The 23,716-nt window shown below is 38.8% G+C and overlaps 1 long non-coding RNA gene across 1 annotated transcript in view; it reads left to right on the forward strand.

Moving 5' to 3' along the window:
- LOC118972645 (uncharacterized) overlaps positions 1-23,716 on the forward strand; it is a 112,350-nt gene that overhangs the window by 88,135 nt on the left and 499 nt on the right. The gene's annotated exons all lie outside the window — the stretch shown is intronic.

The following is a 23,716-nucleotide window of genomic DNA, read 5'->3' on the forward strand; positions in this document are numbered from 1 at the left end:
GTGTTCAGATTGTATCTTGGCGACTCCTTTCAAAAAGGGTTCACCCCAAGCTGCTACTATTTCCAAAGTCTGTGGAAAGTTCAGGAAGTCTTGTGGTGGGACCAAGCCTGAGAAACAGGCAGTCCAAGTCAGGTGGACCCTTCGTGAATAGTTTCAGAGCACTTCAATCCGTCATCCATTCTTTAGGCAAGTTTACAGATGGCCAATCCCACTGTGCAGTGGGAAACTGAGTTCGGCAGGCAATACTGGCCACAAAGAGCCCATCAGAGAGCTGCGCAGCAAAGGGACCAAGGGTGAGAGCCCTGGACCCAGCTGTGTGATCTTGAGCAAGTAAGGTAACCTCTCTGTGCCTCAGTACATTCATCCATAAAATGGGGATAGTAATAGTACATATTTCGTAAGTGATTTTGAGGAATAAATGAGTTAACAAATATAAAAAATGCTTAGAATAGCACCTAAAACATGATAAATATTACATAAATATTTGCTACTATTATATTTTAGCATGGCCAACAGACTGAGGTATCTAAAAAGCAGTATGATATGATTAAAAGCAAATGAAATTGCACTTAAATAGGCTTTAGTTTTGACTGGATTTCCTTAGGTATCTGGCTGTAATATTATATCATGGAGACATGTATTTGATTATTGTTCAAGAGCAACTATTTAAACACTTCTCAAACTGGTCTTAACAGATTATGCTAGATGTTAAGTGTGCCAAAAAAATTTTTTCCTACAGCAAACAAATTTGCTTATTCATCCACTACACAAAATTTAATTGATTTCTTGAATCCAGGACTTCTTAGTCTTTCATGTGATATTGCCTTATGAAACCCAGGAGAGAGATTTTGGTATGCAAGGTTTACCAAGTGTAATTGAGTGCAGAATCCCTTGTTCTCAAGAGTTCTAGTACATTCACTAGGTTCCCCAAACTGTGTTCCAAAGGGGATGCTAATGGATGTTACTAGGCAACTAACAGAATGAGTATTACATCCAGTTACATTTAGGCCCTGTTTTCCCAGTTCCTAATGGGCCTGGACTATTTATATCACTGACAAAAAAAAAAATTCACAAGCTGGAAACCAATGAGAGATTTCAATTTGGAGATTTCAAAGACCAGTAAAATAAGTAGGTTACCACTGTTTTATCTTGCCAAAAAGATCATTAGAATAAATTGTCATTTATTATTATCGTTGCTTCATTAAAGAAAAAAAATGTAGCAAACGAAAAAGTAAAGGAATACCGTAATTTAACAGCAAAAGGCAGTTATTGAAATTGAATATATTTAGTAGTTTCAAAAAATTCACTACATTATTTGTATTTTTATCATTTTGTCTTGAATGAGGGAAGTCTTCTTGGTCTGTAGGGAATCACTGGTGTACACAGCAACACAGGGAACTTGTCAAATTAACTCTGTGTATTTCCTATTTGTTTTATTTTGCAAAAGTCTGCTTCTTCCTTATGTTATCAGCCCCATTGGTCACTACTTTGGAGTCCTGCACGGCTGGATAATCATTGTATATATGTCTAAATATTATTATCATGTGGAGAGATGGTGGTTTATCTTGCTGGTATGCTAGGAACACGACAGCCGTGGGAGGAGAGACGGCAGGGTCACTTCAAGCACACCATTGCCCTATGAACACATCTCCATGCTTCTCTGGGCATTTTCTCCAAACTTACAGCTATAACCTCTGGAAACCCCTTCTGCAATAAATCCTTCTCTTCTCAGACTCTTCTCTGAACATATACCATTTTGCCTTAATCAAGGCACGCTTCATCCTTAAGGAGGCTACGACTTCTGCAGTCTCTCAAGTGGAAGTTCCTCAGTTCCCCACTCCATCTGACCAACGTCTTCTTCATTTCCCAGTACAATCCACAGACCCTTCTTACTCCACTTTTGTGTAAAAACTTGTTGAGACATTCTCTTCCCAGACATGAGGAGTCCCCTCCTCCCCTGGTTTATCTCCTACCTCTCCTGCTTTTCAAACTCCTTCAGAGGATCCCTTCCTCACCATTCATTCCAATATGGCCCTCCTTGGTTTGGTCTCAGACCCTACTTTTTCTTACTTCTATCTTCCCCTAAAATTTCCTATTCAATTTCGTAGTATCAGTCCCCATCCATTTGCTAATGAACCTCAGATTTTTGCCTCTTATCCAAAACACTCTTCTGGGCTTCTAACCTGTATATCCTCCTACTTATCCTCCCCCTGCATATCCTCAAATTCAACATGCTCATAACTAAATTCACTTTTTCTTCTCCCCAGACCTGTGTCCCCTAGCTCAGACATCACACCATCATTGTCCAACCTCTGCCAAAAACTAAGGAACACTTTAACTCTTCTTTTTCCTTCACCTTCCCCAAACCCCAGAGCCAAAATCCCATTTTTCCTTGAGATCAGTCAAGTTTACTTTCCAAACACTTCTAGAAATCTGTCATTTTTCCTTTTTCTGGACTTGCCCCTGCTATTATACAAGTCACTGTCACCTCTTCCCTGTAGAAATAGAACTCCAGCCTCACCCCTCAGTATCTTCTCCAGTCTTCAGAGTAGTCTTCCTAAAACTCGTCTGATTACATTATCCCCAGGCCTGAAACCCTCCAGTGGCTCCCCATACCCAAACTCACTGACCTGACTTCAAAGTCCTTCATGACCTGGCTTCTGCTTGGCTTCTTCAGCCTGCACCATCTCCCCTATATACCCAATGACTCTCGGGTCTTAAAGAAGCCACCCTTTCTTAGGACTCCATGCCTTTACATGTTACTCCCTTTCCTGAAACATTCCCCCCATCATACATATGCAACATCTACCCTACACCTCCCTTTGCCTAACTCATTTCTCTCCTACTTCAGGCCTCAGCTTGGATATCTCTTCCTCCAAGGAGGTTTTCCTAGATGCTTCAACTCTGTGTTGGGTTAGGAGCCCCTCCTCGTGCTCTCATAGCATGCTATCCTTTCCTATTGTAGAATTTCCTACAAAAACAGTACTTATTTACTTGTCTACCTCTTCTCCCAAACTATAAGCTCCTGAAGATATGAAACATGTTGTTTTTATTAACCATCATATCCTTGAGCCTAGTACTTGGCCTACTCATAATAGGCACTCAATAATATTTTTGATAAATTAATTTATTTAATGATTTTTTTAATGTTAATGTTCTTATTAGTAGATGTATCACTTAGGTTCCAAAAGGAAACAGCACACTCAAAATAAGTTAATTCAGGGACAGGTGACTTACAAAAGGGTTATGTACAAGAACAGGGTGTAGAAGAACCAGCAGGAATGATACAGTAACTAGGCTTACCACCTTTAGTCCAGAAGCAGTTACACACTAGGAAGGAGAGTCATCCAGAGTTAGCCATTTGACAAGAGCACTGTCCTTTGGTTAAGAGGCACTGCCAGCTCAAGGCTATGTGTTAGTCAGAGTTCAACCAGAGAAACAGAGCTAGCAGGAGATAAACATTAAGAGATTTAATGCAAGGAATTGGCTTATGTAATTGTGGGGGATGGCAAGGCAAAGCCAAATCTGTATGGTAGACCTTCAGAAAGGACAGGCTGGAATTCTCAGGCACAGAATGAATCTCCTATCCACAGACAGAATTTGTTCTGCTCCTGAGAAGCCTAAATTCTGCTCTTAAGGCCTTTCAACTGATCGAGTCAGGCTCATCCAGGTTACTTAGGATATTCTCCCTTGCTGAAAGTCAATTAATTATGGGAGTTAATCACATCTATGACATATGTTCACAGCAACACCTGGATTGGTGTTTGATTGAATAACTGGGAACTATAGCTTCGTTGAATCATGAAACTGATGATCTCGGCTAACTTGAAGGAAGGGACCCAGGCCACACTCATTCAGCCCTCACTCTCCAGCCTCTCCATTGGCTGAGCCTTTCCAGGAGCCAGAAGCAGAGCCTATTGATGGAATCCTTCCAGGTCACGAGATTCCACACATTGCCTGGCATGTGAGGGAGGAAGGAAGAACCAAGCTCCAGGCCACACTCTGTGGGTTGGATGTGAGATTTCCCACAAGGGTGAGTAAGGATTCAGACTAAGCAGTTTTGAAGAAAGGAGCTCCTTGAAGAGGAGAGGAGCTTCAAAATTGGGGAGTAAGGTTAGAAACAAGTGTTTCTAGTGAAGTCTTCTGTGTAAAAGGTTTGGGTTCTTTTGTGCTTTTTCCTTTGGGCTATGGAGACAGACCCACATAGTGTACAGTCCCACATACTGTCCATTTATGTCAGAACTCCTATTGCTCACACCAAGACTTCCCCACAGTTTGGAAGCACGCCTGCAAGCTCAGGTGGTGTGTTGTGAGGACTGAAGATCCAGGATAGTACAAAGGGATGTGGCCAGAGCCCCATTTTCCTGTGGCTCTCCACATGGAAAAGCTGCACCCTGATGAAGCTGGGCCACCCTGTCATAAAGTGGAAGAAAAGCTACTGGGTGGACAGCTGAAGTACTGTGAGGTAAACCACCTGCCAGTCTTTTACAAATGCAGAATAATTAGGAGACACCTGAGAAGGGTGAACTGTCCCCTGGATGTTATTTACTTCCCACAGTTAAACGTTCAGACTCTGGAGTTAAACTGTTAAGGTGCAAATCTGTGCTTTACCATTTGTGGAGTATATGAGATTTTAGGCAGGTTACTTAATCTGTAGAAGAAAATTAGTATAGATATTAAATGAATTAATAAAGATTTCAGAATAGTACCTGGCACATTGTAAGAGTCCAGTGAATACTGTCTATTATTATTTTCAATTTCCTAAATACAATAAACTTGAAGCACTCTTCATGAATTTAGACTAGGTGTCAGCAAATGAAACCAAATCTAGTCTGTCACCTGTTTTGTAAATAAAGTTTTACTGGAACACAGTCTTGCCCAGCATTTACATATTCTCTATGGCTACATTTGCTCTGCAGAGTTGAATTGTTGCTACAGAGATGGTATGACCCAAGAAAACTGAAATATTTATTCTCTAGCCCTTTATAGAGAAAGAGTACTGACCCCAGATTTAGAAAATGAAAGTGGTAACTTAAAAGAGATTAAATGAAACTGCTTTATATTCACAAGAATAGATATCTGATTACATACAGTGTGTAAAACTTGAGTTTTTCCCAAAGAATTCTTAGAACTCATTGCACAATATTCAGAAACAAGTGTAAAAGATATTCTCCTTCATCCATATCCACTCTCTTCTTTCTTTTTTCTCATTTTTGCCTTGACTAAAGAGAAAAAGCCTGAGATAATTGCAAAATTGAACTTTAAAAATGAAGAGCCAGAAAATTTCCTTCCCCTTGGCTTTGTATGTACACAACTTGGTTGTCTGTTGATAACAGTCTATTTGCAAATTAGCTCACCAGATTAGAGAAGGGTGCTAATGAAACCAAAGTTAAGAGTTTGACCCCTAACTGGGTGCTGATGTTTGTTTTGTCGGGTGGCCTTGAATTTGGACCAATAGCTAATTCCAGTCATGCTGTATATTCCAATCAATAGCACCTGTATGCTCACAAGCTATCCCAAGTGACACTTTGGCTCTCCAAAATCTATCATCACTACTGAAACAATCAATCAAAAAATAAACCTTTATATATGGCTCAGGAAGCATCCTGCTTACCTATGAAAGATGACTTGTTTTCATAGATCATGCTATTATTTATTTAGAGAAACACATGCCTTGACCAAATGGAGCTTATCTGATAGGTGAAGTCAGTTAGGAGATGAAAGAATTATTAAACTACTTAAAACACTCTTCCAGCAATCTGCCTATTCTTTGTTGCAATGTTTCTCCTTCCTTTTCCTACTTTACTAATCATTTTGTGTTCCTGACCTTGACTTGGCAAATGTGACTTGGTATTCTAAGTCCTGATTTAAACATGGCAACCTGCTTCTGCTCTCCATCTTTCCTAGATTCTCCCCTCCATATTTTAATTCAAACCTAGTAACTTGAATCTGAATCTCTGTTACTTCCTTGTTACTTGATTTAGGAGAGGGGGATGAGCCACTCCACATACATAAAACAGTCCTCCACAGAAAGAGTCTGTCAGAGCAAATAGGATCAAATGTGGAGAAGGTCAAACACTAAGTATGAACTATTTCCTCACTTCATATAGTAGTCAGTATTACATCCATGATCAATCTGTAATAAACTCTTCACATGAATTACATGTATGAAAAGTAGTCACTTGGGAAAATGCTTTCTTTCTAGAACACAATGTCCTGTCTCTTAGCCAAGCACACTTATTTTAAAGAGTTGGTATGCAATTAATGTATTTGGAACACATGACTGATTAAAAATAGCAGCACTGTTAAGTTCTAACTTTGTTCTTTTGCCAGTTTTGAAGTTCCATGAGAGCAAAGGATTTAACGATCATAGTAACTAGATAAAACCAAAGCTTATGTATGTTTGCCTGCTTTGTCTCATTGAACATGTCCAAAGCTGCAGTTGGAATCCAAATCAGGTACTGCTACAGGCACACACTCTCAGTGCAGATCATTTACAGCACCTGCATTATTTACAGATTTCTAATATATTTTACATATAAGCTAGCGTTATGAGATATGCTTGTTTACAATGGAACTAGATTTGATAATAACAATAAAGCATAATTTAGGGGGTTGCTCAAAAAAATGAACCTTCATTTTTCAAGCTTACCGTAACTTAAGCCTTATGTTTCCCCAAATTCCTTCTGAATTTTATCCTCTAGAACAGGTTTCTTTTCAGGAAAAAAAAATCTTGACCCATTTAATTTTATTTATTTCATTTGTTTGGGTTTTTTTGCCCAATCCTTAAATGTCATTTCTACCTTACCAATTCATGAAGCCAAATTACCAAAATATTTATTTCCTTTGCTTCTGCACTCATAGAAAAATTAAATAACTGTATTAACTGGTTCAATTAGAAATCTGTTGGGGCCTTCACACTTAACCAGCTATCTTTAGTCAACTCCCAGTGACCCTCTATGGCTTCTCTCTTGGACTGAAGTAAGGATGGAACCTCCTACTTCAGAAAAAATACATTTCCCATTGCCTCCAACCAGCTCCTAGACTCACCATCAGTTATTCTCTTTTCCAAATTTTCCCTCTTTGTTCTCAGGCTATAAACAGAACTAAGTTTTTCTGAGTCTAAAATTTATTAGATGAATATATAGAAATAAAGTAAAAAGTAAACTTTGTTTCTAATATGTACTCTCATTTAAAAGCCTTTCTCTCATTTTTTAACTGACTTCTTAAAAGGGTAATCGATGCAGATTATCTCTACTGTCCTACTTCCAGTGAATTCTTTAGATCTGATTTCTTCCTCACCATTCCACAATAATTATTTTGGTCCTCTTCCTGTTAATCTTCCTGTGGTATTTGACAAGGTCAAACACTCCTCAGGGTTGGAAGGGTACCTCCCTATTTTTCTGGCCTTATGTTTCCACGTGAGACAGAGGCCACTGAAGTAGCACTTTCATTGTCCACCACAGAGAAGGAGTGAATTATCTGACGGTTGAGTTTGGGAGGAGCTGAGTTGTTTCCTCAATAATAGGAAATGGTTTAAAGAAATTACAGTAAATCCATATGATGGAGTATTGTTTTCTCAGTCTCTTCTCTGCATTAGAACACACATTCTCCCTTGCTCGATGTTCAGAGGCTGTCAGAGGCTGACACCATCAGACTCTAGATCTGTTAACAAGCCTGCTTAGCTAACAGACCTAAAGGCGTGTCATCCAACCTTTATTAGTAATATAAGTAACTGTTTTGATCCCCGTTTGCTTCTCACAGTTGGTGCCAAAGTCCCTGGGTAGATGGGTGGTTTTTATTGGCTCCCCATACAAAACTCCAAAACCCACTTCTTCAACCTCCTATTGTGGATTTCCTGTCTTTCTTCCCCTTTTGCACATACCCATAGGTACTACATTATAGCACAAATCACATAGTACTTTGTAACAATTTTTCTAATTATAAAAATAATTCTTGTTACAGAAATGTTTTAAATAAAAAAGTAGGAAGACAAATGTAGAAATTTATAAGCTTAGAACCCAGAGATATCCGCCTTTAATATTTTAGAAGCTTTCATTCTAGCCTTTTTGTTTAAGAGTATAATAAAAAATTATATACACACACACATTTTTTCAACATTAGAATCAAACACTGTACACTTTTGTACTCCTGCTTAGTTTTTTTAATTTATGCTGAGCATTTTTCTTTATCATTGAACATTTGTCTAAAGTACGATTTTCAGTGCCTGCCTAGTATTCCATCACATAGATTTACTAATTTATTTAAACCATTTCCTTTTATTAAACATTGTTCCTCCTTTTCACAGATAAATGTTACAGCTATTATTCAGTATTCATATTCATTACATACCAGGACCTATTTTATGTCTCTTACAAAAGTTATTGCGTTATTTATGACAACAATCCAACGAGGAGGTGATGTTATCGCCATTGTACAGGGGAGGAGATAGAGGCTCAGAGACTCGCTCAACATATATGGCTACCTGGTGGCAGAGTTTAATCCCTGGTCCATTTGACTCCAGTGATCTCAATCAACTTACTAAACAATGACCTGTTAAACATCCTAGCACATAGATGATTATAAAGTCAATCTTTTAGAACACTTTTCAATCATACAAGTCCATCCTTTTTCACTATAAAAACTCAGAGTATCAGATAAATGCACATTTTTAAAAAGAGACAATCTTTACATCACACAATTCTCAAAAATAAAGTCAAGAGGGATTAAGAGCTAAATATTTTAAATATGTAATAAAGTGTGGAGGTCAGTATGGGAAAATATATTTGTAAATTTTGTGTTAAATGAGGCACAAACTCCAGATACAATAAAGGAAAGGATAGACATATACAACCAGAAAAATTTTTAACTCTATTCAATAAAACATCCCAACCAGTGGTTGAACTAGGCTGCCCTAAATCTAAATACCCTCTAAGCAACAACTGATTCCTATTTGTCCACCCACCCTTCCCTACTCTCAGCTCCTGTGGTTCCAGTGCAATTTGATTCTTCTCCTGGTTCCAGGGAAGTCAGGTGATCATGCCTAGGTAATAAAGCAACACAACTACCTGGCAGTGATTGTTTCAGAAACTGGAAGAAAACACAAGTCAGAAATATCAAAGGCAAATTCAATTGCTGGTTCATGTTTGGTTTGACCTGTTGGAGAAGTGGATTTTTCCCGCTTCCACTTGGTAGTAGATGATGTGAGCTTGGGATGTACAAAGCCGAACCTGAGAGTGAAACTATCACAACTAAAGGCAGAATGCCAACTCCATCAAGACAGGAATTTGTGTCTACTCAGTTCATTCACTAACTGGACAATGGGTAGAAGCTGGAAGAGTTTTGAGAGGCAGGATAGAGACAGCCTACATTACTGTGAATGAACTGTAAAGGGCGATTCTGGAGAAAACTCAGAAGAGGAACCCTGTAAAGAAGGCTCCAGTCTTCTTAGAAAACACCTAAGTGCTTGTTAACAGAGTGTTGCTAGAAATATGGATGATAAAGGTCACCCTGTTGAGGTCTCGCATGGAAATGAGGAACATGTTTCTGGAAACGGGGGAAAGCTGATCATTATTACAAAGTGACAAAGAGCTTAGATGGATTGTGTTTCTGTCCTAGTGTCCTGTTGAACGTAGAATTATTTTAGGCAATGAAAACAGGGTATTTGGTAGAGGGTATTTGGCTGAAGAAATTTCTAAGCCAAGTGATGAAGGAGAGGCCTAGTTTCTTTTGAATGCTTCTAGTAATATTCAAATAGAAAAATGGTTTTAAGATGGAATTGTTAATTGAAAGGGAAGAAGAATTTAAAAACTTGGAAAATTCTCAGCTTATCATTTTGAAAGAAAGAAGAAAGCTCCTTTGGGAGAGAACAGAAAGTACGTGGCCAAATTTGCTTAGGAGATTAGCATGGACTGACCATCTCAGTGGAAGACAGGAGCTATTCATCAGTATAATGGGGAGATGGGTGGGCCTTGGTAAGTGAAGCCAGGACCTGTTGTTCAAGCCAATGGAAGAATAACCCTGCAGGCATTTGCAGACTGGCCAACCCACACAGGTGCAGAGTTGAAGGGCCTGGGAGGCTGACCAATTTCAAAGGGAGGCTGCTGGCTGCCTTACATTGTAGGCTGTGCTCCCCCAGCATTGGTGCTGCATGCCTCAGCCTCCAGATACTGTGCAGGCGGCCTTGGTGACTGCCCCGCAGAGGTGAGGGCACAGGCAGTAAACCTTGGCAGAGTTCCTACCCAGCTCACAGAGCACTACCGACCAACCGCTAGGCCTTGGGGGCATGGATATCTCCACCTAGGCTTGGAAGGATGGAGCCTTCTAGAGCAGCAGGCTCAGGATGGGAAGGAGCCACTGCCAAGAGATCCCACTAGGACAGTGACCATCGAAGCCCTTGGGCAATGACCCCAGCCCCAAAGAAGGGCAGGCGGGGGACTCCAAGCCTGAGAGCTGCAGCCAGCAAAGCTATGCAGAAGGGTCCACCCAGAGCCTTGAGGGCCGAACTTTCACCCATGTGTGTCCAAAGGTGGGACCTCTGCCCCATGTAAGGTTTTGGACTTAATGTATTTTTCTTTTCTTTCTTCTTTCCAATTTCTTCCTTTTGGAATAGAAATGCCTGTCTCATGCCTGTCCTCCTTTGTATATTGGAAGTACACAACTTGTTTGATTTCAAAGGGTCACAAGCAAGTAAGCAATTTGCCCAAGTATGAATATCTCACCGGTCTCTGACTTGGATGTTACTTAGATGAGACTTCAAATTTAGACTTTTGAACTGATGTTCGAACAAGTTAAGAATCTGGGGACTGTTGGGATGGAAAAAATGCATTCTGTGTGTGAAAAGGACAGAATATGGGAGGGCCAGAGATGGAATGCTATTGTCCCCCACCAAATTCATATATGGAAATCCTAACCCCCAAAGATTAGGAGATTGGGCCTTTGGGAAGTGATCAGGTCATGAAGGCAGAGCCCTCATGGACATGGTTAATGCCCTTACAAAAGAAACTCCAGAGAGATCCCATGCCCCTTCCTCCATGTGAGGACATGCCTGCTTTGAACCAGGAAAAGGGCCTTATCCATCCATGCTGGCACCTTGATCTTGGACTTTTCAGCTTCCAGAACTGTGAAAAATAAATTTCTGTTTATAAGCTACCCAGTCTGTGGAGGTTTGTTATAGAGCTGAACAAACTAAAACCCAACTGAGTCTTAATAATATAACCAAGTTCAGAGTTAACAGGACAAACAAACATGAAGTTCTTAGTTAAAACAACTACCTAATAGAAAAATGGACAAAGGAAATAAACAGCAACTTACAGAAGTAATACAAATAAAGCATATAAAAAGGAGTTCAACATCAAGTATTCTAGGAAACCTAAGTTAAAACAAGAATGTGCTGTAATTTTAAAACTATAACTGGCAAAACTTTAAAAGATTGATAAGATCCAATAGTAGTAAGAATGTAAGCAATCTCTCTTCTACACTGTTGGGAAGAAAATTAATTAATACAGGCTTTTTAGAGGACAAAATGGCAGTACCAGTCAAAATTTTAGTTGTGCATACCCCTCAATCCAGGATTTCTATGTCTAGATATTAGTCCTTGAGAATCATTCACATATATGCCCAGAGCCAAGCACGAAGGTATTTACTATAGCATTATTTGTAATAGTCAAGCATCAGAAACGGTCAGATAAATTACAGCAGACTCCTATCAGCATTTAAAAAGATTGAAGTAGATCTTTATATATTAACTTGGAAAGATCTCCAAAATATATTTAAAGGAAAACAGATAATTAAAGAATATATGTATATATAGAAATATCCTATTTATTCAAGAAAAAAATATGTTGGTGACTATATGTAGCTATACTGAAAAACTCGGGAAAGATAATATCAACTCTCAGTAGAGTTGATTAATATTTAATAGCATCAAGAGGTGGGCAAAGTGGGACATTAACTTCTTACCTGTGCTCCTAGAGAAATTTTCTATTAACTTCCTTCTGTTTTTTAAGACCTTTTCTAAGCATATAGAATGCAAATATCACCTGGCTTCACAGTGTTACAGCTTTTGTTAGCTGGTCAGTACCATGTGAGAAAATATAAGAACAGGGGAAAGAGTTGCCCTTGTGCCAGCCTTTGTCCCAGGACCACCTTCAGTGCTGGGACACTAATTGTTGCAAAGTTCTACTCAAGTTTCAGCAGCCTACAACACAATCATTGCTTCACATTTGAATCACAGCTCCATGCTTCACTCAGGCCACCATTTCCACTCCAGTGTCACCGCTTTAGCAACTCTTAGAACACATACTCTTCATTCCTCTGAAAGGGGACAGAAATATAGCTCTTCTTCCTGGGTTGGGGAGTTCTCATAATAGGATAGCTTGGACCTTCAGGTGTTGTAACTCTCTCTAGCTTTACATAGAATGCATTCTTTCTCCCATCAGCATGCATCTCCACAGAGAGGATTGGTAAGTGGTCACTTCCAAATTCCAAATGGCAAAAGCTACGTATGACTCAGAATCACTTAGGAAGTTATCATGCAGATGTTTATGCACAGGTGAGAAATTACTTCTGTGCAGTTACTCATTGCAGCATTGTTTGTGATAGCCAAAGATTAGAAACAACCCAAATGGCCATCAAAAAGAACTGGTTAAATAAATGATATGTCTATACCATAGAACACTAAGCAGCTGTAAAAAAGAATGAAGAAGTTTTCTTTATAGCAATGGGGAAAGATAACCAAGATTAGAAAAAGAAAAAAAAAGCAAGATACATAATGGTTTGTAAAATACACTACCTTTGTAAACAACTGGATAAAAACAAGAATCTATATTTGTTTTGGCTTGTATATGCTTGAAGAAATTATGGACATTTACATAGGAAATTAAGACAGTGGTTACCAATGAAATGGTAGGGACTGGGTGAGATTTGGTCAGATGGAGAGTAAAAAGGGAGACCTTTTATTGTATATCTTTTTATATTTTTTGGTTTTTAAACCATATTTATGTTTTACCTATGCAGTCTTCAGATTTCTTCTCTTAAGGTCGAGTCCTTTTCACGGGGTCCATGCAAGCAAAGTCCTAACAAGTGTATTTCCTGGCCCCGGTCCTTGTTGGTTTTCTTTTATTTCCCAAGAAGTTCCTCTGGAGATTCGTAAACTCCAGTGAAAATGGGTGGGACAGAGAAAGTACAGTCCTTTTCTATCTGATCTCTCCTTGCCCAGGATATACAACATTTTACACATCTACAAAGACACATGTGCACATAATAACATGTAGCATGTTTACATAAATGAATATTCCTGGGTTACAAATATCAGAAATTCAAATCAAACTTTTATAATAATCCTAAGATTTCCCATGGACACCAATGGCAAGAAAACACTAAATAAAATTCCTAACTTCTAGGATTGATGGAAAGATGAAATAAAGTAATGCATATACAGAACTTAGACATACACCTACTTCATAACAAATAGAAAATAAATGTTCTTATTATCATTTGTGGACATTTAAAGCATAATATTTGCTTTTCTATGCCCCATGTCTCAATATTGTTTATAAATGTACACAGTCTAGTATATAAGTTGTGAAGTAAGTCTTAGGTTTTAAGGTTAGTGTTTTGTTTACATACAAAAATCTCTATAGGAGAAGACAAATAATTTTGAGCTCAAAATTTTTAAATGATTAAACAAACTTAATTCAAACATTCAGTGTAGTTGAAATCAAGAAAATGCCTAACAAGAGAAAAGAGGGGATTCCAAATGGTGCTTGATAAACACTCATTCAATATCTCAAATACTTATACAGGGGAAAGATGAATGATTTGATTGGGCAGCAGTTATTGTTAAGGGAAAATAAAGTGGAAGAAACTGAAATATTTAGGTACCTATCAAGAAGTGATGAAAGCCAGCTGTGGAAAAAGATTCTGGAAGGGAGAGTTTCTGTATTACAAAGGAAATAGCTGTACAATGTCAAGAAGGGAATTGGTGATATGGAAAGCAAGGAAACCCACCATAATAAGATACCCTTTTCACAAAAGCATTATTCACTTACAAACTCAACTGTGTCTTCTTATTATAGTGTGGTTTGAAAATTTTGCTTCACTCCTCATATGAATTTACCTCCAAATTTTTGTGGCTGTCTCATTAATTTTAATATTCATATTTAAAAACATCTCTTGGGATCCCAGGAATATATTGTGGTATGTCTGTTTTTCCACAAACTGTATTTATTTGTTGGGATGGGGATGGGATAATATCTATGGCACATCTCAGAAGATCATACTTCAGTGCTAACAGCTGAATATCTAAATTCCTACACATTTGTGACAACAATAAATCAATGATTCTGAATTATTCTTAACATGTTTTTAAATATTGAACAGTACTTATATGCTGGCAGATAGACCTGTTACATCATCTTTTTTGTAATAAGTATAAATATGGTGGTGGTGGTAACAACAGCAACTGGCTATCTTCACCTAAAATTTTCTGTTTTTAAGAAATATTTTGAGCTTCAGCTGTAAGTAGTCCATTGAAATGTTTCGCTGTAAGATGTATAACAGCTAGAATATGAAACTGACTCTACCCATAGCCACAGTTGAAGTCTGTGTCCTTGAAACTTCAAGTGTTTTGAAGCAGCATTGTGCACTGGAAAACCAATGAGAAGCAAACTGAAAGGTGCTCATTTCAGATGCTCATCAACAGCATTGTGATGGTTAATTGAATGTGTCAACTTGACTGGGGCACAGGATGCCCAGGTATTCGATTAAGCATTATTTCTGAGTGTGTCTGTGAGGTTGTTTCTGGATGAGATTAACATTTGAATTGGTAGACTGAGTAAAACAGATTGCTCTCCCCAGTGTGGGTGGGCCTCATCCAATCTGGTGAAGGCCTAAAAGAATAAAAGTGTGCTTAAGGAAGAGTCTCTCTCTGCCTGTCTTTTAGCTGGGACATTGGTCTTCCCTTGCCTTTGGATTCAGACTTGGAATGGAAAGTACACAGTTGGCACTCCTGGTTCTTAGACTCGGGCTGGAACTATACCACAGGCTCTCCTGGGTCTTGACTTCTTAGCCACCATAATTGCATGAGCCAATTCCTTATAATAGATCTCTTTGCATATATATCTTTTCTCCAGTTGGTTCTGTTTCTCTGGAGAACACTGACAAATACAAACAGAATACTTTGGGATCTTATAATCAGGCTAGACATCATGAAGGAACAGACAGTCTTGCAAGATTTCCAGGACTTCCTGTGTTCAGTTAAGGCAGCAATGCCACGAGATGAGCCTTTCTTGTTTATTTTTGTACTTCCACTTCCTGTCAAGTGCTGTTAACTAGCAAATTCAGAGGTGCATGAACATTTAAATAAACTCAAAGTGTACATAATTATATGTTTAATATGTCCCCACCAAGTCAAATTTCTTTAGAGATTTCTGTGATTTTCATTGTGCTTAATTGGCTAGGAGAATTTTTACTTTAATTAACAGGGCCTCTCTCATTTCTCTAAGGACATTTGTAAAGGTGGTGTTCTTTCTTTATAGAGAATAACTACAGTGACAAAGCAAACCACAGCTTATAAGTCCTGTATGGCTTATGCCATGTTTCTCAAATTCTGGTCCCCAGACCAGCAGCATTAATACCACATGAGTATTTATTAGAAATGTAAATTGTCAAGCTCCACTCCAGACCTTCTGAATCAGAAACTCTAAATTAGGTAAGCCATGAACCAGTGGCTTACATAATCACTTCATAAGCTAAATTATCTCATAAATCCTTGAAACATGAATTTGATATTATTATCCCCATTTTACAGAAGAAGAAAATAAGGCTCAGAGAAACTAAAGAAGCTCACAGAAGGCTCAGAGAAGTCATGCCAGTAAAAGGCAGCTGAGGCTTTTAACAAGTTCTTGTGACCCAAACCCTGTGTTCTTTCCACAATAATGTAGTTCTCTCCTCAAATAACTCAGGTATATTCCTTAAATGTACCCTCACTGCCATACAAAACTTGTGATACTTTGCATAATGACTCCACACAATGGAAATGTGCCTAACCTAAGAGAGAAACAACAGTAAGTGGCCTTCTCATGGAGCTCCTGTGTGTTTTCCTCCTTTTATGCATGACAATGAGGCACACAGAGAACTGGAACCTGGAAATATTTGTTTCATGTGAGAGTAGCAATTTATTCTGCCCTAATCTTCCTCCAACCTTCCCACCAAGAGGTTTTCATGCTGTTCTTTCTGCTCAGTCGTGATACGGCATAGTCTTGTAACAGTAGAAGTATGCAGATAACCTAAAATGTCCATCAGGAGGGAATGGTTACAGGGGATTTAAAGCATAAGGCAGCTCTATATGGATCACAGGCAAGATTTCCAAGCCACATTGATAAGAGGAGAAAATAAGGTGCAGGCTATATACATAGTATACTATCATTCACATGGTGGGAAAAAAAATAACGCGCATAAATGTTTGTGAATGCATAGGATTTCTCCAAAAGGAAAGTAACAAGTAGATAACAACAGGACAGAACAGTGGTTTTGCCCAGCAAGGGGAACTAGGGGGATGAGGGAGAGGGGAAGGGAGACTGTGAGTAGGAAAGGAGGAGGGAGACTTACTTTCATTGTATACCCTTTTGTATTGACTGACTTTTTTAAAGCCATAGTTAAAATGACCTTTTTATATCTTTATTATACATACATCTTTCTTTATATTTATTATACATTGACAGTTATGAACTCCCAAGCATCGCATCTACCCTTCAATAATAAATTATGTTTTCACTCCCAGGAAACTTCTTATAATTTTAGCCTAAACTGCCTCTTTATATAAATCCCCAAATTCCATCTCATTGAGGGAAACTGAATTATTCTTTTTAAACTTGAAACACTTCCTAATTCTACTTCTAGTATACTAGGAACTATCTTCATCCTTCAAAAGCTGTTAAAAACTCCCAAATCCAAAATCCTTTTACAGGCCTGGGTCAACTTTCTGAACCTGGGCTCAACATCTTGATTATTTTATAAAGTAGATAATTTATTTTCTACCCTGGTTTCTACAGTCTGAAATCACAACCAACCTAATACTCTTCAAATGAGCCAATGCCCAGTAGATAATGAATGAATGTGAAGTGCCCTCACAGCCAGGTGCTTTCTCCCTATGAGAGAACACCTCCAACTCCCCACCATCTACAAAAAATAAAAAAAGATGAGCAAGGGAAAAAGAAAGAAAAAAGGTATTGATAATTACTCATAAAAGCCAACTATAATTATGCAAACTAGGATGAGCAATGGTGAGTTCACTTAGGAAGGAATGTTAAAAATATTTCAAATAAGGGAGGAAGAGTGGCTGCTATATACTGAAAAGTAAATGTGTAATTTCTGGAATATGTAAAGTTTTGAATGATTCATAAATAAAGCTTAGAAGAGTGTAGGAAGCAGGATATGGGCTAAGTGAAAATGAATGTACATGGGCTGGTAATATTGGGAAATACCCATACACAGCACAACATGACTCAAAGAAAAAGAGAAAAAAAGGAAAAGGAAAAATACAGTGATAGTAGCTGTATTGGGTGGCTGAAACAGCCCTATACTAAGAGAACTCACCAGGCTTGAAGGAATGTGGAGTTATTTAATACAGTTACTAATCTGTATTACTCATGATTTCAATCACTTAAACCAAATAGTAATGGGAAGCTCACAAAATAACTCAGTTTGTTTGCACATAGAAGATAGGGGCTCTGATACCAGACTCAGTCTGGTCAGTATTGCAGGGTATAGCCCAAGGGGCTGATCCACGTAGACTGATTTTTATATAGTGAGTACGCATTAGCTGTGCAAATCTACAAGGGTCAGGGATGTAGGGGAAGAGAGAAGGGCTGGTTCTTCTGATCCTTTCTCCCCCGGTAACATTTCCCCATTCACCCTCAAGCCCTCCTCTGCTCATCAAGAATATAATCATATGTTTCTTATATCCTGTAACTTGGCAATTATGAGAAAAACAGTAGGAATACACTCTTCAGAGACACTGTGCTTCTTGGGACTAGGGATTTTTTTGTGTCATTTTTATCTTGGTTTTTAGCATAAATTTGTTAAGTAACTATAGTTACCTTCTTTTTTATTTTTTCTTTCACGATATATGAGGTTAATAATTATTAAAAAAAAAAAGTAACTCCAGGGTGTGGGATATTACACATGTACTGGCATTGCAAAGCCATGAGTAAGCACTGTATATCACTCTGTGTGTCCATGCCTTTCCTTTTAATCCAGCACTCTCTCAGGCTCAGTTTCCCACAAACCAAGATTGTTTTCTGCTAACTTAATATAGATACTTCTCTAGCAATTGAAATTTTTTCAATTGGTGGTCATAGGTGGGGAATGTTAATAGATGTAATAAGCACTTAATAAAATGTGCCCTGCATGGATGTTCAAAACAAAAGCACCTTTGACATAGAAAAAAACCTCAAACACAAATAACAAGGTTTAGGGAGCTGACAGTTTATTTAGCAGACATTTGTTTGGCACCCATTGTGTTCTGGGTGCTATGCTAACCATTTGGATAGCAGTGATGAACAAGGTGAGGTCCCTGTGGGAAGAGATGGAAAAGTAAATATGTAACTTCAATATTAATAAGTGCCATAATAAAGGATACAAATAGAAAAATGTACAAGGACAGAAGACTAATGTTGCCTGACGCAGTCAGCTAAGGCTTTCTAGTTCCTCTTGAAGACAGAGTTGGATCTCAGGGAGCAAATCTGACATAAGGAAAAAGCTGAACATGGCTTTAGAGGAGCTGGTAGCCTGGTGGGAAAGACAAATCAGCAGGAAAATACCTGTAAGGCAATGAGACAGGGCTTCAAGTAGAAGTGTACATAAAATGTTCTGTGCACACCAAAGCAGAACAATTAATTTTGTGAAAGTTGTTGAAACGGAGTGGGGGCTGTGGTCACTGAAGACCAGTGTGGTACAAGGGAGCTGGTACAGGAGCTCCACATAAAGGAGGAATTGAGATTTGACAGGCAGAGAAGAGGAGAGAAGGAAAATGAACATTCCAGGGGAAAGGACCTTTTTCCTAGTTATGAAGGCATAGTCAGGGACACAACATTCTGGAGTGGGTAAAGGCGTAAGAGGGTAGGAGACCAGAGTATAATTACAAAACTAGACTTCACTGTATTCTGAAGGGGATTACATGCCACATGAAGGAGCTTGGATTAAGGTATATCCTGTAGGCAGCTGGAAATGGAAGAAAGTCTCTCATTCTGGTAGTGACATGATAAAAATATGACTAAGGAAAAGCCTGAACGCCACCTTCCAGGGGTAAGCAGATGAACTCTCATCTAGACTGAGGCAAAAGAATGAAGAATGTAGGGACAGAAGAAGGCTTCTCAGAAAGTAGAACTGTGGGAAGTAAGGAGAGAAGATAGATCCTGGTTCACTTTTGGGCATCTGGGAGGATAACTGGGTCCTGACTGAACCAAGGAGGATGAGAAAATAAATTTGCATTAACAGTACATAGGGAGGGGTACCAGATCGGTTCTTTACTGTGTGTTGAATTTTGAGGTGCCTCAAGGAGAATTCCTGTGAGTAGTTGGAGATGCAGATCTACGGCTGTAGAAGTCAGTCCCTAAGCATGAGATTGCCAAGGGGTGAAGGGGGACAAGGAGAGAATGAGAATGAAACTCTCAGGAATGCCCTTCTAAGGGGTGAACAGAGGGACAGAAGATAAAGAAGAGCCAGAACACTTAGTAGGATATTCAAGGGGGACCCAGAGAAGGAAGTGAGACAGAACTCAGAAGACAAGATGTGTTCCTGCTGGAGAGACTAATCGTTACTGGCAAATGGAGAAGAGAGGCAAGCAGAACTGCACAATGTCCACTGAGTGGTAGCTGAATGTTCTTACCCACCTGGGTGAGAGCAGTGGGGAGGGGGCAAAAATCAGGTGGCAGTGGATTAAAAAGAGAATAGGACCCAATCAATAGAACTCATGTAGTCTTCTTTCTTAAGTATTCGATGATAAAGAAAAGGTGAAACATAAGGCATTAGCCCAGAAAAAAAGGAAGTTGAGCTAAAGAAAGAGTGGTTGTTTTTGTCACTGTTTTTTACTTCTTAACGTCTGGTGGAGTCTTGAGCACACGTGTGCCAGAAAAGAAAGGATTGGTCAAAAACATGAGAGGAGGCGAGTTACTGAGAGAGTCAGATCTTTAGGGCACAGGCTGAAGGCTGAGACTTGGAAACGGGTAGAAATTTTTCTTCTGGCATACCAGGGAAGAAGGAAAGAGTAAGTTTAAGCCTAGAGGAGTCTGAAGAAGGGAGGAAGGCAAACTCTTGTGAGTTTCTGCCTGAGGTCTCTTTTTTCTTGATGAAGCAGCTGGCTAGGAAATCTCTGAAAGTGAAGTAAAAGTGAATATACTAAGAGAGAACTCTGTTAACAAATACCAGTGTCTTGTGTACTCCTCTAAAAACATTGCTTCAATTTCTCTAGTGAGAAAATTAAAGACACCTCAAAAAGGTGGTTGAGTATGACTCCAAAAATTCAGGAAAATTCAGACTATGGACTTCTAAATACAGAAGAGTCTCCCTATAGCTAGACAAACATGACTTACACAGCTTACATTGCCTGGGGCTCAACAAATGCTTTCATAACATTTCCTTTAAGCAACTTGGGGTAAACTCTGCACATAAGATTTAGAATTTATCTGGACTAAATATGCTGGTACTGTTTATCCTAGAAGAAAAAAATGACAGAAACAGAAAAGTCGGTCCTTTCCTTATTATGGGAATCATGTTAAGCCTAGGAAAGAACTGATGTATCTCTGCAGTCTTTTTAGAAACTCCAACCACTGGCTATCAGGTCTGTTGTGTGCTGCATAGTTGCCCTGAACAAATGAGCCACAGGCACAATCGTTAAAGATAGACATCAAACTAGACAAACAATCATTTAGAAAGAATCAAGGCAGCCATATTGTTTGCTAGGCATCAGCTCATCTACACCACTGCTGTGGTATCACTAGTCTCCAGAGGCTACTTAATTTCAGTGCAACAAGACAGCCAGCCTGATACAGAAAATGGAAGCCCTTTGATCTCATACCAAACAGAGTCAGACTGAGAGAAGAATCTAGCAAGCAAGATGACTGTCTCCAAAAGGAGAATAACACTGCAGGAAGGAAAGAAGGAAAGTCATAATATCTAATTTTGGCATTCTACCAACTTGGTTTGCTTACGTAAGGATTAAGAAGTAATAAATGTATCCCAATGAATGAATAGGATTTGTTTGCTCTTAGTGATAAAGCTCTAATGGTACTGTCGCTATGAAGTCTTTCAAACTATCAACATTTTCAGTTAAGTGTTAACACCAGTGAGGAAAAGCACAATAGAAGCATAGTAATGGTAAGAACACCTGCCTTTTAGCACCTAACTATATTGGACAGGTGTTTTTCAACGTCCAGCTTTACTGCCACAATAAACTACCTCTACTAAGGAATTTCCCTGGGAGGGCTTTATTATACTGTGAATTAAATAGCATTTGTTATGCTTTGCAAATAAATTAGGTAGCTACCCATGCAAGAAACTGACTTTGCAATAATCAGAGTATCTATGAATATACGAGTGTGTGTGTAGAAAGTCATCAGACCACTAGTCATACACCAGAAAACTCATACAAATTTGTGTTCTCTATTCTAATGCAAAAGGTCCACATTTCAACAATCACATCAGTTGTATTTTACATATTTAATCTATGGTGGTTTCAAAAACTAGTCCAAGACTATGATTATATACATAAGTTTAAATAAGTTACAATATTTAGGGGTGAAAAATTCAGAATCATACAGTGTATTTCCTTTAAATACAGAGTGTTCCTTTGAAAAATGACATCCTCTCTAGTGGTTCAGCTAACTGGATTTCATTCTTGATGTATGTAAAAAGCCTAGGATATCTGATATTTGGGAAAGTGTTTCCTCCCACTATTTGACACTTAAAGCTGAAGAACTAAGAAAAAAACTACAAAAGCAGTGTCAGAAAGAAATCCAGGCAGATTATAAAGTAACCTTTTTCTTACCACTGGCAGTATCCATAATGATGAAGTCAAATTTACAACAACAAATGACATTTATTTGAATGAATCTAGAAAAAATGTGGCTGTCTGATGATATGTATTATATGGATATCTTTGAAATAAGTTCTGGCCCTCTTGGGATTTTTTTTTTCAGTAAAATTTATAAGCCCATACTTTAAACTTTTGGAGTCCTCAACTGTCCACTTCTTTTCCTCCTTATTCAAAACTGACATCCGTTCTCTGTTCCACCATCATAAAGGCACCACAGCTGTTGTTTACTGAACTCCTGTGAGACCCACTCCCATCCTTCTAGATGAATGCAGCATCTGGCTTATGATTTTCTTCCACAGCTTCATTCTTCATCATCACTTCTGACAACTTCAGAATTCATTCTAGGGACCCCAGGAGTTACCTTAACTGTGCAGCCCCATGATCTTGTCCACTGCAATCCTCCAGCTCCACCCTACTCAGCCACGTACCAGCAAGCTCGCTCCCTGAAGTGAACCACTACAGGCACTTGGAATTCTCATTTTTTGTACATGACCCCCATAACTACCACTGCATCCCTCCCCCTAACCCCCAACCTCTTCTTGCTTTCTGCTCACCAGGTCCAAACTCAGGAGTCCTCTTCTCAGCCCATCACTGCCCTCTCTAACACCAACACCCCCATCAAATTCTTGTGACCCATATTCAGTGAGCAAACCCACATTTTACACACAGTCCAATGTTTCTGTTCATGCCAAGATCACTGCTGGAGAAAACCTGTGACTGCTCTAGCTCACTGCAACATGCTCATGCTCACTTTCACTGCACCAGAATGCCAACAACAATCCCCTGATTCATTGCTAGGAACATTCTCCCCAACAGGTCTACACAAATAATTCTTGCCCGTGTTCCTCAAAACCTCCTGTATATTTCCTGTATCGTTCATGAAGCATCGAATGTAACTGCTCTCCCCTCCCCTCCACATCTCCTCAACATGCTCCTGTCTCTCCACTAAACTTCCCTCAATTTTTGTCTGCTTCAAAGTCGCTTTTACCACCATTTATCAGACTTCTAATTCTATATTTTTAACCTTGGGATCTCTCCATAAGTCCAATGTCACATTAACAACTGCTGATAACATGTCCCCATGCTTAGTACCAAGCTAGTATATGGTAGGCACTCAGTATATATTTATTGATTGAATGAATTAGTAAATAAATGAATCGATACCCGGATGTTCTACTTCTGATTCAACTCTAGGCTAAGTGGTATTAATTCAAGAAGAAAAGATTATCAAAGAGGAAGACTGCTTTCTGTAGCTTCTACCCCAGCTGTTGCTATCACCTTCATTCCTGGCCTTTGGGTGTTGCATTGATTTTTCAACAGAGACTTTTTTTTGGAGGTAATTGCAACATGGAATCAGGCCCACATATGATTATCCTAAATGAAATAAAAACAACTTGATTGCACAAGCAGTGTTTTAAAAGGGCAGTAGTTAAATGCATATTACTTAAATACAGTATACATAAAGTAACATACTTATAAAATCAAAGGAACATAACATCACCCCCAAGCCATCCTGAACACTAACAATCTTTTGCTGTATTCAAATTCTCAGAGCCAGATTTTTTGTGTGCGTTCTTCAGAAGTATAGGATCTTTATGATAGTGTAAAAAATAGTCAGCT

The sequence above is a fragment of the Manis javanica genome, chromosome 6 (assembly GCF_040802235.1).
Source record: "Manis javanica isolate MJ-LG chromosome 6, MJ_LKY, whole genome shotgun sequence".
NCBI lineage: Eukaryota > Metazoa > Chordata > Mammalia > Pholidota > Manidae > Manis > Manis javanica.